At 41.4% G+C, this 16,433-nt stretch overlaps 1 protein-coding gene across 6 annotated transcripts in view; it reads left to right on the forward strand.

Moving 5' to 3' along the window:
- The window catches only part of SIPA1L1 (signal induced proliferation associated 1 like 1), a 233,176-nt gene that overhangs the window by 66,568 nt on the left and 150,175 nt on the right, over nt 1-16,433 (forward strand). For all 6 annotated transcript variants that reach the window (XM_064462380.1, XM_064462375.1, XM_064462376.1 and 3 more), the window contains one exon: nt 14,217-14,317. The gene's annotated coding sequence lies outside the window, so the exon portion shown is untranslated. The remainder of the gene's footprint in view (nt 1-14,216; nt 14,318-16,433) is intronic.

A 16,433-nucleotide genomic window follows, 5' to 3' on the forward strand; every position in this document is an offset into this window, starting at 1 on the left:
CCCTGCATGGCCTTAATAGGATATTTCTGAAATCATTTGTCACTTAGGGTATGTTGGGACTTTTTATATAAGAAGGATTTGTTAATGTTGTACTTGTGCCCCATGTCCCTGCCCAAGGTTATTTGCATTCGCAAAATCACAGAATGGTAGGGGTTAAAAGGGACCTCTGGAGATTATCTTGTCCTCCTGCTTGATCAGGTACACCTACCGCAGGGGGCACAGGACCACGTCCAGGCAGGTTTTGAATGTCCCCAGGGAAGGAGACTCCACAACCTCTCCGGGCAGCCTGTGCCACTGCTCTGTCACCCTCACAGATAAGATGTTTTTTCTCATGTTTAGCTGCAACCTCCTGTGTTCCATCTTGTGCCCATTGCCCCTTGTCTGTTGTTGGGCACTATTGAAAAGAGTCCATTCCCAACGTCTTGACACCCACCCTTTAGATATTTATAAGCATTGATAAGATCCCCCCATAGTCTTCACAGAATCACAGGTTGGAAGGGACCTCAGGGATCATCTAGTCCAACATTTCTAGGAAGAGCCCAGTCTAGACAACATGGCCCAGCACCCTGTCCAGACGACTCTTGAAGGTGTCCAACGTGGCCGAGTCAACCACTCCCCTGGGGAGATTATTCCAATGGTTGACTGTCCTCACTGTGAAAAAGTTCCCTCTCATGTCCAATCAGAATCTCCCCAAGAGCAACTTGTGTCCTTTCTCCCTTGTCCTTTCCATGTGACTCCTTGTAAAGAGGGAGTCTCCATCTTCTTTGTAGCTACCCCTTAAGTACTGGTACATGGTGATGAGATCCCCTCTAAGCTTCCTTTTCTCAAGGCTGAACAAACCCAGCTCTCCCAGCCTATCCTCGTATGGCAGCTTCCAGTACTTTGATCATCTTGGTGGCCCTTCTCTGGACCCCTTCCAGCCTGTCCACATCCTTTTTGTATAGAGGGGACCAGAACTGTACACAGTACTCCAGGTGTGGCCTGACCAGCGCTGAGTACAGCGGGATAATGACTTATTTATCTGTGCTGGTGATGCCCTTTTTGATGCAACCCAGCATCCTGTTGGTCGTCTTGGCCACAGCAGCACCCTGTTGGCTCATGTTGAGCTTCCTGTCCACCAGGACCCCCAGGTCCCTTTCCACAGAGCTGCCCTCCAGCCAGGTAGATCCCAGTCTGTGCTGCACTCCTGGATTATGTTTTCCCTGGTGCATGACCTTACACTTCTCCTTGTTGAGCTTCATAAGGTTCTTGCTGGCCCACTCTTCCAGCCTATCCAGATCTCCCTGCAGAGCAGCTCTCCCTTCTGGAGTGTCTACTTCCCCACTCAGTTTGGTGTCAGCCACAAACTTCATCAGGCTACACTTGATGCCGTTATCCAGATCACTTATGAAGATGTTGAATAACATTGGGCCCAATATTGATCCCTGGGGGACCCCACTAGTGACAGGTTGCCACTTGGAAAAGGAGCTATTTACCACCACCCTTTGGGTGCTGCCTGCCAGCCAGTTCCCCACCCACTGCACAGACCACTTGTCTAGGCCATAACGCATTAATTTCTCCAGGAGGAGACTGTGGGGGACTGTATCAAAGGCCTTGGAGAAGTCCAGGTAGACAGTGTCCGCTGCCTGCCCCATGTCAGCCAGGCAAGTCACTTTGTCACAGAGGGCCACCAGGTTTGTCAAGCACAATCTGCCTTTAGTGAAGCCATGTTGGCTTTTCCCAATCACGTGGTTCATTTGACTTGTGATGGCCCCCAGGAGGATTCATTCCATAACTTTCCCAGGGATTGAAGTAAGGCTGATGGGCCTATAGTTACCCGGATCCTCCCTCGAGCCTTTCTTGTAGATAGGGGTAACATTTGCCTTCTTCCAGCCCCCTGGGACATCCCCTGTTCTCCACGACTTCTCGAAGATTATGGAGAGTGGCCCTGCGATGATGTCAGCCAGCTCTCTCAACACTCTCGGGTGGATGGTGTCAGGGCCCATTGGTTTGAAGGCGTCAGGCTCCTGTAGTAACTCGTATACTAACTCTTCCTTCACTGATGGTGGGTCGGTGTTAGGATCAATCAGCAATTTTGTTCCCAAAGCCTGGGGACCTACAGTGCTGGTGAAGACAGAAGTGAAGAAGGTGTTGAGGACCACTGTCTTTTCATCATTGTTGGTGATTGATTCTCCTTTTCTGTTTAACAGTGGGCCTATGTTTTCCTTCTTTTTCTGCTTATGGTTGACATGCCTGAAGAACCCTTTCTTGTTATTTTTGACATCTACAGCCCGTTTCAATTTGAGCTGGGCTTTTGCTTTTCTAAGTGCATCTCTGCAGGCTCGCAATGCCCTTGTAGCTCTCGATGGATAATCCTCCACTTCTCCATCTCTGTTATGCTTCCCAGGAGGTCATGGTTGAGCCAAGGGGGCCTCTTGCTCCGCTTACTTCCCTTTCCTTTGTAGGGGATAAATTGGCATTTTGCTTCCAATAGAGAGTTCTTGAAGAATTCCCAGCACTCACTGGGAATTCTCTTTTCCAGGCTGAAAAAACCAAAGTCTCTCAGCCTCTCCTTATAAGAGAGATGCTCCAGTCCCCTGATCGTCTTGGTAGCTCTCTGCTGGACTTGCTCAAGCAGTTCCCTATCCTTCTTAAACTGAGGGGCCCAAAAGTGGACTCAGTACTCCAGATGTGGTCTCACTAGGGCAGAGTAGGGGGGGAGGATAACCTCTCTTGACCCGCTGGCCACACGCCTTTTAATGCAGCCCAGGATATTGTTGGCCTTCTCAGCTACAAGGGCACATTGCTGGCTCATGGTCAGCATGTTGTCCAGCAGCACTCCTAGGTCCTTCTCAACAGAGCTGCTTTCCAGTAGGTCAGTCCCCAACCTGTACTGGTGCATAGGGTGCAGGACCTTGCACTTGCTTTTGTTGAATTTCGTGAGGTTCCCCTCGGTCCAGCTCTCCAGCCTGTCCGGGTCTCATTGGTTGGCAGCACAGCCTTCTGGTGCATCAGCCGCTCCTCCCAGCTTGGTATCATCACCGAACTTGCTGAGGTTACACTCTATCCCTTTGTCCAGGTCATTGATGACTATATTGAACAGGACCGGACCCAGCACAGACCCCTGGGGAACACCACTAGTGTCAGGCCTCCAGCCAAACTCTGCCCTGTTGATCACAGTCTTCTGAGTTGTGTTGTTGAGCCTGTTCTCTGGCTACCTCACTGTCCTCTCATCCAACCCACACTTCCTTAGCTTGCCTATGAGGATGCTATGGGAGACAGTGTCGAATGCCATACTGAAGTCAACACAGACAACATCCACTGCTCTCCCTTTGTCGACCCAGCCAGTCACGCCATCATAGAAGGCTCTCAGGTTGGTCAGACATGATCTCCCCTTGGTGAATCCATGTTGACTATTTCTGATAACATTCTTGTCCTCTACATGCCTGGAGATGACCTGCAGGATGAACTGCTCCGTCAGCTTTCCGGGGATGGACATGAGGCTGACCGGCCTGTAGTTTCCCAGGTCCTCCTTCTTGCCCTTTTTGAAGACTGGAGTGACATTGGCTACCCTCTAGTCCTCAGGCACCTCTCCTGTCCTCCATGACCTTCCAAAGCTGATGGAGAGCGGCTCAGCAGAAACATCCGCCAGCTCCCTCAGCACTCACGGGTGCATCCCATCGGGGCCCATGGATTTGCGAGGATCCAGTTTGCCTAGGTGATCTCTGACCCAATCCTCCTCAACCAAGGGGAAGTCCTCCTTTCTCCAGATTTTTCCTCTCTCCTCTGGGGGCTGAGATGCCCGAGGGCCAGCCTTAGCAGTAAAGACCGAGGCAAAGAAGGCATTCAGTAACTCTGCCTTCTCTGGATCCTGCATCGCCAGGGCCCCTTCCTTGTTCAGCAGGGGCCCACTGTATCCCCAGTCTTCCTTTTACTGCTGATGTATTTGAAGAAGCCCTTCTTGTTATCTTTGACATGCATTGCCAGATTTAATTCCAAGTGGGCCGTGGCCTTCCTCGTTGCATCTCTGCATACCCTGACAACATTCCTAAATTCCTCCCACATGGCCAGTCCCTTTTCCACATACTGTGAAACCTCCATGTGATGCATTACTGATGTTTTCTTTCCCATGCTTTTCCTAATCCCATAAGTAGTAATGATGCTTTCATGTTAGGATTGGATAAAAATAATTCGAGACCTGCCATAGGGTCTTTGTGGACACTGTTAGGGGTGGTTAAGCATTGTATAATAACCCTATAGATTTTCAAAATGGGTCTACAAATGTATGGGGGAAAAAAAACCTCTGCTGTTAGTTAGTTCAGATGGCCACAATACAGCTGAGACGGTCTTTTCTGTGAAGTATTTTCCTATTTGTGAAACAGTTTGAAGCTTTGTGTGTGTGTTCTCAAGAGAGTGCATTTTAAAGCTAATCTTGAAATGGAAGAATTTCGAATAAAGCTTGGCTGGCTGGGTTTCACTGCAGTTGTGCAGACAAGCTTTTCTACATAGGAATCATATGGAATATCTCAGGATGATTACTTGTCATTGGGTTTGTTCTTATTTAATGTAAGAGAATAACCATATTTTTTTTATTGAAGACATGTTCCTGTATCTACATATTCAAAGGAATGACATATCATGTGGAGTCTATAACTTCTACCTAATAGTGCTGATTTCTAGCTCTCCTGGTAGTATAGCTCAGTGAGCTGTGCAACATTTTGTTTGTCTGATACGAATGGACAAATATTTGAACGAAAAACTAAAGAACAACATGTTTATTTTTTCCCCTCAAGATTTATAGTCACTTTTTATTTTTTACATTCAACCGGTGGAATGTAAACATTTGCTGGCATGTTTATTTGAATGAATCACTGGAACAGGCTTTTCTGAAGGCTTCTATTTAGAAGAGTAGTCATGTTCTGTCCTAAAGGATAATAGGGAAGCAGGTGGAGAATGGATTTGTTCCTGTGTATTCTTGACTGTGATGGACAATGACTCAAATAGACTAGAACGGAAGATGCTATTTGGATTGTGAAATTGCTTAAAAAGAAATGTTCATTAGTAATTGGTACAGGTTTTGTGCTTCTGTTACTAATTCTCCATTTATATCTGAATTTTTTTAGCCTAGCATAAGATCAGGGATTTTTCTCCTCTGGAAATCTCTGGTGTAGAGAGTGCATTTGATTAAGAAATAGACACGGGCAGTGGGTGCTGCTGCATGGTGGGTGAGTTGGGTGCTTCTGCTGTAGCTGAGATGAGCTGCCAAGAAGACTGTGGCTGCCTTTCCAAGGAGTGCTGCTGCTGGTGCAGGTGTTGCACCTCCCCCACTGGGTTTTCTGTTGCTTGGAAAAACACTCAAACATTTTTTACTGGCCTCTCAAATTGCCAGTGTTATGCACCTCACACACCCATTTTAGTTTTATGTTCTTTAACATCTGTAGCTTCTGCAACTTCTGTAATTGCTGTTCAATTACATTGGCCTGGTGCTGCAGGTTTGCAGTTACTAACATTCTTGAACCTTTCCTTAGAAGAGTATCTTTTTGTAAAGTAAAAGTAAACTCAGTTTTCTGCATCTAAACAAATAAAACCCTCAACAAAACCTATGCTACCTTTTATGCTACAGCATTATATTAAATCACTTTTTTCTGCTCTTGCACTTCTAGGTTGTATTTTTCCCCAACACTAATGAATACTTACTGAAGCATAGACTCTCAATTTGTGGAAACATGGAAATATTTCACGTCCTTCATTAAGAATGGATAACCTTGCTGTTTTGTTTCTTCATAATCTAATTTGCCATACTATTTCATTATTTTAGTTTGTTTCCTGGAATTGCAGTTCCTTTAGAAACAAGGTTGCCTAGTTTTTTGGTATTCCTATTAAAATAATGAGGTGTTCAACAGTGTATTTTTGTCTGTATCCAAGGGTGTTAGTTACAAAGTGTTTTAACTGCAGTGTTTGTAGATAAACAAATATGCTATTTTAGCCCCTTCTCCCTGACAAAAATAATAGCAAAAAAACCTGACTGACTTATATCTCCACCTCCCAACTTGGCTTCAATGTTACATCTTGATTGTACATCAACATCTTGATGTTCTATCTTACATCTTGTAATTACTCATTTACCTTCAGACCATGGTACTTCTAAAGATCACGTGTCTCATGTTGGAGTCTGTGTCAACATGGTATTATATTGTACAATACGCCATCATCAGTGCATCAGATACTTGTGTTGACAAAAGCCATTTTTCTTAGGACTTCTTATTCTCTTTCAAACATACTCCAGGAATTAATTCAAAATACCTGAAGTAATCTACCTGAAGTAGCCTAATTTCTCAGTGCTTCTTGTACTGAAAAAAGAATGAAAAGTATGTATTTGTGAACTCATGTTTCTGTATATTTATTGACAAATAAGAGAATCCTATGTTGAGATCCAGACATTCAAAATGGCTTTATTTTTAACAAAAGAAAAGTGGACCAGATTCTCAGCTACGCCTGGTCAGGCTGGGTGCAGACGGTTCTGTAGTAATGGGACCACCTTGAGAATAGTGTTTGAATAGTTATGTAGTACACTGATGTGTACTGGGTAGGTTTTCTGTCCTTGAGTTGAGCAGCTGAAGCTGGGAATAGACTTTCATGAATCCTTAATACTTAGCTGTATGATAGTCTCTGGATTCACGAGGTACTTTCTTACATTTATCTTTTGGTTTGGGTCTATTAAAAATAATACATTCGGAGTGTTCTGTAACTCTCTTCCCTTTCTGCCCCCAGGTATACAAGCACTGTTTTCTCAGAATGTTACATCTAATTTTATTAGTGAAACTGCAGCAACTTTGGAATGGACAAGAATCAAGGCAAAGCTTGTCTGTTCACATAAAAATCTGGTGTTGAAGAGTCTGCTGTTCATGGCTGGGCATGTAGTTTGAGAGAAATTATATTAGCATTGAATTTTCTTTATTGTGTGTAATTTTGCTAATATTCTTGGAAATGCAAAAGTAGCTGGTTCTGTTGCAACTCAAATATTTTCTCATTTGAAAATGAATATAAAATCTAATTTGTTTTTCCTTCACCCTCTCTCCTCAGAGATCTATCAAATTACCCTCTGTTTTACATTCAAGCTCTTCACGGAAATTAATCATTCTGACCCCTGTGAAGTAAATATTATTTTCATTAATGGGAAAATTGCAGAACAGACAAGGAGAATTGCTTGTTTGAATTATGCAGAGCACTTAGACATGTGGTCAAATTGCTAGACTGTGCCTGTTTTCAATAAATTCTTTACAAAACTTTTTCTATGTAAGCTGTAATAATGTTAATGCCATCCAAATAGGCAGAAAAATGCTTTTGTTTGTTTCCTGAAGAGTTGCATGACTACCAAGAGGATAACTCTCAACTATTGTATATAGAACAGTATATCTTGAAATATTGATAAATGAGCTCTCTACTGAGAAGAGGACAAAACTGTTTATAATTTTCCTGGGAAAGAGGCAAAGAACCCTTTTAAATTTTATCTTAACCTGGCAAATAGCATGAAGGTCCTTGAATGGGCAGAGAAAACCCTGCTGTAATGGAAATTACCAGGTCTGCTAAGTGAGTCAAATGGGGATGGAGACGTAAGGTGCTTATCAGTCTCCATGAAATGCAAGTGTAAAAGGGGCTTCTCCACTGAAAATGGAAACCTTGGGTGTGGCAGGAGAGAGTATCTTGAATAAGTTTTGTCTCTTTCAGTAGGATGGAAATAATGAGTTCTGGTTTATCTGAAAGGCAGGGTGGATTAATGTTTTCTTTTCCTTGGAGGAAGGCTTGTAACATAGGAAAGCAGAAGTTTGGTTACCTATGCAAAAAACTTTATTGCTAAAGAATTAGGGTTTTTTATTATAGTTGAGTTTTGAATTAGGGATAGAAGTTGTTAAGATTTATGGAGTGTGAAACTTCTTAGAGATTGCTAGGATTTTCAGTTCGATACAGTTTCAGAGCTTTTGAAGACTGAATAAATTTTGCTCAATGAAGTGGAATTTTTCATATTCTCTTGGATATTTTGAAACTACAGTGGTGTGGCCAATGCTTCTTTTAATGAGTTTTACGGGCAGTATACATCTATACAACTTTTATTTTGACGCTTCCTTCTGTAGCAGACGTATGGTGTACATTTCTGCTGTGCTGTGAAGGGGATTGGAGGCTTGTAGAAGTGGTGCTCCCAGCACACACGCAGTTCACTGAAATCTGCAGTTGGATATTCCTGGCCTGAACACTTTTTGCGGTAAGGGGTAGAGTAGTGGAGTTTATGCAGATATACCAGTGTATTGTGAAAGATTGGGAAAACGTGATTTCATGTTTTGTTTGTTGACAGATGTTAGTTCATGCCAATGGAAACCCACAGGTTGATGTGTGTGCACGGATGCTGTTCAGTTAACAGGGCTTCATGGGTTGTAGTTTGTTCACTATTAAGCGTTCTCTTGCCTTCTTGTTTTGGGCGTCTGATTTCTCTAGCTTATGTATTGTTGCTTATGTGTATTATCAGTTCATCAAAGTGCTGATGAAAGTCTTCGTATGGAGAGAAGTCGTTATGGTCCTTTGCTGTGCATGCTAGAAGTTGGAAGACTAATATTTCTGACTGCCAGTTGGCTGCTGGATGACCTTCTCTTACCTTGATTTCCCTTTCATTGTGTTTGGTTTAATGATATTTACCTTATCAGCAAAGCACTTTGAACCCTTGTCGGTGGAAAGCTTCCTTACAGCAGCATATTCTGTATGGTGCTTCCTCTGTTTTTTTGGACAAACAGCTTTAAAATTCCAAATACAGAAGTTGATTGGGATGCCAGCTCAATTTTTCGTTTATTTTTACAGCAGTCAAATGCATTGAAATTACATAGAAAGAAGTGGGGGGAGGGGGGGAAGCAAAATCGAAAAAGAGTGAGCTTTCAAATTGTGAATTTGCAAATTCTTTGTAGAATTTGCCCTTTATCGTTGCTCCTCCAGTATTTCCTCACATAGACAGATTATTAGTTCTTTGCTTGCAGCAGTAACTCCTCCTACAGTGGAAAACTCTGTTCTGCTCTTATAGCTTAGCTGTGACAGAAAGCTAGGCTGAAAAACAAGCAATAGGACAACTTTTCTGAAGAGAAAAATAGCTTTTTAAAGAAGGAATATTGGACAGCAAAAAGGATGGGTCACTACTTCATGTAAGCGGGGGGAAAAGTGAACTCTGCATTTGTTGTTGGTTTTCTCCATTTCAAACTTAAGTATTTGCATTCCTTACTTTAAAGTGTTTACAGTTGTCAGGAATAACTTCAGAGTTCATTTTTTCATGGTTGTGCTCTATAAATTCCTTGATATTTCACTTTTGTGAGTTGAGCACTGGACAAAAGCATTAGCTCAGAGATGAGAACTCTTTCCAGTCAGCAGTATCTTCTTGGTATGGGTATTTTACATGTAGGATATGCAGTTATATTAAAGGCAAACATAAAGCCATTTATAGGCTATTACAGCCATATGGTGTGTGGCTAGAAAAACTGGCCTCAGTGTGGAAGTATGTAAGTCAAGGTGGTTGTGAATAATCAGGAAAGGTTATGGCGTACTGCACTAAATGTTATGAACATCAGAAGAAGCCTTTTCAGGTGAAATGAAATTAAATGAAATTTTGTTCCATTACTCCTTTTGAGAAAAATGTTAAGAAATACAGTAATTGACTCCTGTTGACAGGGCAGCAAAGCAGTTAATGAATTAAATGCAACGTTACTATTTTTGATTGATACTGCATAATTATGGTGTCAAAGGTATTTGAATTTGTATCAGGCTGTAAATCTGCATCAGACTTCTAGTTTACCCTTGGTGAGAGGAAGAAACCAACACAGAAAATGTTAAAACCTATACACCCCCCCCCAACCTGAGCTGAATCTTCCTTCGTTCAAAAATCAATCAATCATTCAATTTCAAATCTCTCTTTCTATACTGCTATTTTAGAAGAAGGTGTGAGAAAGAAAAAAGGTTTCACTGGTTCTGCTTTCTTCCATGTTAGTGGCATATCTCTGAGAAATTCCTGAAGGTCTTAATGTCTGAAAAGCAAAAGGTAAATATTCTTTCTGAATTTCTATGTCAGCAGCAGGAGAGAATCCCCTGACAGCCCTCGATGCTCTTCTAGGGTTTTTTCTTTCCTAATAGCCTCAGTCTGGCTAGAGATCTTAGAGCCTGCCAGTAAAAGGCAGCCTTCCAAACTACCCTGAGCTGTTTTGTTCTCACTAAGAAGAAATAAAACTTCATTTTACCTAAAAATGAAATTTATTGAATACAAGAGATCAGACTATTCTGGCAGTGACTCTTGAAGCAAATGTTCTTTAGCTTGACAAGTTGAACATGAAAGGGTACACTTTATTAGCATGCAAATTCTATGTATGTGATTCATTTGTTGTGTAATATTTTCATGCATTTTTGGTTTATTAGAATTATATGTGTATTACTATGTAGAGAGGTTTTATTAATGTGTCAGAAATAGCATTTCACTGTGTTCCAGGGTGAAAGTCAAGATGGCTGTAATTTCTAAGTTTAGTAGGAGACTATATACCTTCTTTTATAATAAATGACTCCAGTTTCCCTAGAATAAGGGATTTCAGTTCTTACTATTTTTTTATACACCTTTATTTTTTGTACTTGTTTCTTCTTTTCTTGCTTCTGTTTTTCACCATTTTGTATTCATTGTTTCAGATCCTCCTTTCTACAAGTTTTACTGCTGCTGAGTTTTATTACCTCCCTTTGATACTTCATCCTTTCCTGCCTTTCTGACCCTGAAGAATTTCTGCCTCAGCAAGCTTCAGGAACAACTATCTTGTGTTTTAAGAGTAATTTTAGGAGCTTAACTACTTCTAGTTGTGCAGCTTTTGCTTGTCGTATAGGTTTGTGCAAGTGAGCTGGCTTGGTGCTTTTAAAACCCTGTCTTACCTGTGTTTCTGATGTGTATGAGTAATAGCCATTGGTGCTTAGCAATCAGAGTTGAAAAGATGTATAAAAATGGTTTACTTTGTTGTAATGTTGTTCATCAGTTTCTGGCATTCAGCATCTTCAGTGACAGTATCCGTTTGGCTGGAGAGAAATGTAGAGCCCAATGAAGGTTTTGGCTGGAGGTGGCCTTCCAGCAGTGCTGCTCTGTAGGCTGTTCTTTGCTGTGGCACTGTACTGTGGGTGCAGGAATCAGTCATTTGCTAGGCACAGGGCTTTGAAAATACCAGCCCGAACACTCAAGGGAAATAGGTGCTGAAGTCCTTGTGACTAGGATTCACAAAATAGGTTGCAGGCTGGTGTCCAGCACTGTGGGAGCATCATCATCATCTTTTCCCTGCAGTGCATCATCTCATGTTGAAGTTCATTGGCGAAACTTGTCCTGGCTGTCTTCATTCCTCTGGTAGTTATTACAGTAGCAATCAGCTAATGCCTGTACATCAAAAGCCTTTTGTTTTTATTATGAAGGGAAAGACCTATTAAAAGTATTTTCATAGCTATACGATGGCACGAGAACACTTCATGTAGACGTCTTTATTTAGAAATTATAATGCATATGGTGGCGCCTTCCTAAAGAAAACAGAGAAGGACATTTTCCACTGACGCTCGTTCCTTCTTCTTTTTGAAAAACTGTATTAGTTAATAGGACGTCCTGCTCACTTTTTCTGGGAGGTGAATAGATTGCAGGCTGTGTAGGCTAGGGGGGGAAATTTGGGGGTGTATTGGGTTTTTGTTTGGTTTTTTTTGTTTTGTTTTAGTTTAATGGGTTTTTTTTAAAAAGTGTCTATGAAAAAGAAACTATCTGAACTTCTTATAGCTAACAGTATTCAAAACTGCTGAAAAAATAGATTCTACTGAGAATAAATGCTAGTTATTCTTAGTGTTTCTGGAGAGCATTCTCTTTCCCCTTCTTTTTTTTGAAAAGGCTTTGGCTACAATTTCAGTACTTCCTAATGTTACTAATTATATAAGGCTTCTAAAGCTTTGAGCTGCTGTTCTGCAGGTGACTTGCTGCTCCGCGAGAACAGCTTTTGTAGGATGCAGCGGAGAAGTGGGGGAAGCAAAACATTCTTTGGGTAGGTGGCAGATTCTGAGATCATGGGGACGAATCTGCAAGGATTCCTCATCTTGCTTGTAGTACTGCATATTGGCATCTGGAATGTAGCAAACAATCCTTTGAATTCTCTTCAAGTAACACATTTTAGTTCTTCCAAGGGTGATGTAAGAAAATAGCCTTTTTCAGTAGAACCAAGTTCTTTCTTCCCTCCCCCCTTGCGTACGCCTACACCAATGTTTTTTCAGCTCTGCAAGTGTGTTTTTTCTCACACTCTGCTGTGTGTAGGCGGCCTTCCCAATCACAATTGAGCTTTGCAGGCAATCTTTTACCAAGAAAAGAAGAAAGAAAAGAAAAAAAAAAAAAAAGGAAAAAACCCACCCCACCCAAACCCCAAAGTTGTCTTCACACAGCAGGTCTATAATTTATCACCAGAGAAAATGGAGAGTTATGGGTTAGAATTATGATGCATCTTAGTAATGCTAGAATAGGTGAAGAATTTTGTCCTAAAGAAAATAAAGGAAAATTTTTCCTGACCAGCAGGCCGCTGCCTGCAGAAATTCTTTATTTACCTACTGTCCAAATGACTTGCCAAAATGTCAGTAGTAATCACAGGCAGATAGGTTTTAAACCTTCCACTTGCTTCATTAGACTGAGTTATAAAGGAACTTTTCTACACCAAAATTAGGGTAGAAAGAAAGAAGAAAAAAGAATGTGATTCTACTTGAAAAAGACAGGCTTAGTTTGCTAATATGAAAGTTAGAATGCGGTTTTTCCTGGAATGTTATTTTAAACATGAGTTTAGGTGTCTCTGCCTTTTGGAAACTGCTTTTGTTGGACCTTTTTTTTTTTTTGTAGTGCAGGTCTTTTGATGGTGCTTCTTGTTTTTCCAAGGTCTTAATTTCACACACTATTTTGTAGATAAGCCTAAACTGAACTTTCAATAAAAAACCCCAACTGTGAAAGCTGTGTTGTTAATTGCTTAAAGGAAAATGGCAATAATTACTTTCTCGAGCTCTGCTGATAATTCCGTCTGGCACTTTTTAAAGCATTTTGGTTGATGCTAATGTTCTTGGTACCAAGTATTTCAATTTTATTCAACTCTGTCTAGAATTAACTGTTGGGAGGGTGTCATTGTGTGACTTAAAATTATTTGCTTATCAACCTATCAAGTTTCAGAGATCATTATAATGAAATAAACAGCGCTTGTACCATGGTTTTATGTGCAGCTTATGCTGGCATTGCCGCTGAAAGCAGCCATCCTTGCCTGCTTATCCTGTCCCGTGCCTTTTTTTGCCTCATGTCAGCAAAAGTGCTTACGTAGCCGTGCAGTGAACTAGATTGGGGAAAACAAGGTTGGAGAAATGATCTAGGTCTTGTCCTCCAGTCTTCTTACTTAGAGCTGGATGTTAATCTGTCTCTTTGCTATGATTCACCGCACAACTCCTGTAACGCGTAAACTTGGTGGGAGTAGAGGAGGACAAAAATTCATTGGCAGTATGTGCTCTACCTCCAGCTTGTGCCTCTGCAGAGTTCTTGGGACTGCAGCATAAATCTCCATGGTTACATCTGTTTGCCCAGTCTAATTTTAGAGGGCTCCTATCATCTACAGAAGCGAGTCTTTTGTAGCAATAGACAGAGGTCAGATGTTAAGGCTAATGCTGAAACAGTACAGATTTTATTACAGTACCTGGTAAATAGAAAGAACCAGCTTTGAAACTTATTTTTTTTCTTGCTACCGTTGGAGACTTCTTAGAGGACTGCATTTGGCGATTTAGGTAATCTCACTCCTGCTCTCCCTTGTGTTTCACATGTGTGATAGGCTTTATGTTGAGTACTGAGGAAAAAAGCAGGCCACAGCACTGGTAAATGTCCCCTTTCTTTCAGGTGTAAACAGATGTTTAATCTCCAAATACCTGGTGGTATGTGTTCTGGCAGAAGAAAAACTCAGTTCAGAGGAAGGGTGATAAAAGAAAGGTTGGGATTATTATAGTGAGAAACTTTTCATGCAGACTCTCTGAGATAGTTTAGCTACAAAACCTTAATAGCTTCACAGCTTTATAGGTCTGCATTGTTGCTTCTGGCTTCTTACAAGCATGACTTCAACAAAACTGTTCACCTTTTGAAAAATATCTCACCCATTTATTTCCCATCCAGAGTTTGTTCATACCCATGGTCTTTCTGCTTCTAGGTTTCACTGTGCTATGGTTCATCTGAAGCTGGTCATGACCGCCACTGGGAGTTTTTGCTAAAGCTGCATGCATGTGCCTGCCTTCTCAGGAATTTGGATAGGTAAGAGTGCACACTCCTCTTTCTGTACTGTCCGACGGTCACCCTCTGGAGCAGCGCTAGTTGCCACAAAATCGGTGTTGGCTTTGTGACTGCTGATAGCCCATAGTGTTTCATACAATACAGAAGGGGTGGCCGCCAGCAGGATGGTTTGCTGGGGTAGGCTGGCTGCTGCCGAGTGCCAGACTGTGTCCCAGTCTGTCGCTGAACGCATTATCTATATGTGAGAGCTTTTTTCAGGAGGGAGATGCCAGGGGATTAGATGGCTACTCCCTCCCCTCTTTCTACTAGGTATTTGTAGAAGTGTTCCTAAAAGCAGGTTGGACTGTGTTCAGGCTGTGACAGAACGCCTGGTTTTGTCACATTTTTTTAAACAGTAGTTTTTGTATGTGATTTCTTTTAATCTACTTGAGAAACTAAACTCATGTTGTAAGAAAGAAAGCAATGATTATTCTGAATGTCCCTGATTCTTGAAAAGGACTGGCTTTTTAGAACATGATCTGTCCTTTCACAGAGAAATATAATATACTTTTAGGGATTTTGTGAAAAGATAAAAAGGATGCTGCAAGTGTGAGATACTGCAGTTTCTGCCCATGGAGCCTTGCCCTCTGCCTTGTATTAAATGCAAGTCCTTCGCGGGTGTGTAATGACCTGGTTCAAGGAGGCTGGAATATTGGAGTGTGTGGTTTTGGGGGGTGGCAGGCAGAGGGATGGGGAGCAGTGGTGTTGGCTTTGTAAAGATGGGCAGGGCTGGATTAGTTTCCTGAATGAACTCACCGAGTTGCACAAGCTGTAGTGCTGCCTGAAGGGAGGTGACAGGAATACTTGCTAGGGACCACAGGGAGAACAGCACAGCGATCCAAACCTAGATCAGTTTAAGCTGATTTGCAACCAGACAGTAAAAACACAGCCCCCTCTACTCAACAGATTTTAATGATCTGTTTAATGAATGTTGAAACCTATAGATGTAGGATATACAAAGGAAGTCCAGTCTGTGGAAGTGTCAAGCAGAGTAATAAACATCGCTACTAAAGAAAAAAACCTTCCCTTGTTACTTCAGTTCATCAGTCTGTGGGATGCCTAAAGAAACAAATAGGTTTCTTATTTTAGAGAATCTGCCCTGTAGTAGTTGTTGCAGTTGTTCTGGACAATGTTGTTGTATTGAAAGTGTAATTTTAAATCTGTTCTTCCGAAATACTGTCGGCAAAGCTGCCTTGTGTCAGCAGAGGACCGCTTAGCTTTTGAGGTTTCATTTATTGTAGCAACAAAACCTTTCGTTCAGAGGACACGTATATTGGAAACAACCATGTTTGTTCACAGATCTAGAGGAGCCTTTGGAAAAGGCTATTTTAATTATTTTATCTTTCCCCTTGAATCATCTTACCTTTTCACTCAGCACCATCTTTAGTGTTGATTTTTACATGCAATCGTTATTGCTGTTTTCTTTGATACATAGCTTTCAAAGTTACAGACAGAGGAGAAAATGTTGTGTCCACCTCTTTCCCACCACACCAAACAGAGTTTGTTCTGTTTTTGAAGTTTGTGGTTCCAAAAAGCACATTTTGATCCTGAATACTGTGTAATGGGGCATGGACAGTGACAAAGGGCTGTCCTGAGTGATGGAGTAAAAGCAGTCTCTTAGCCTATTGATTTACCTTACCACTGGGAAGTAAGTGAACAGTTTTCCCCCCCTGCTATGTTTGGATTCCACAGTTTGGGTTTTTTGTCATATGCTTTCCATAAAGAATGCCCAAATAATTAAACTAATTTTGCCAACGATTGGTGTCACTGTGTTATTCCACTGAAATAGTTACTGAAGGTGGTTAAGTTCCTTTTTATTATACACATGCAATTTTTGTTCACTGGTGGAAATTGTTTCCCAGTGTAATTTTTTAAATTATTAAATTTCAGCTCGTAACAAGTCCATTTACACAAAATTGTATTTAAAACTTAATTTGTTTCACTAATAACCGTTGTGTATATGAGCTCATAAGCTCCTGGTCCTATAGACCCTGTCTTGTTTACTGAAATTCATGAACAAGTTTTACAGTTGAGAGTTAAATGTTTTAGTAAAGAATATGCATGTTAATAGGTAGCTATTTTTAGAAAAAGCTGACTT

Source organism: Phalacrocorax carbo, chromosome 10 (genome assembly GCF_963921805.1).
Source record: "Phalacrocorax carbo chromosome 10, bPhaCar2.1, whole genome shotgun sequence".
NCBI classification, from domain to species: Eukaryota; Metazoa; Chordata; class Aves; order Suliformes; family Phalacrocoracidae; genus Phalacrocorax; species Phalacrocorax carbo.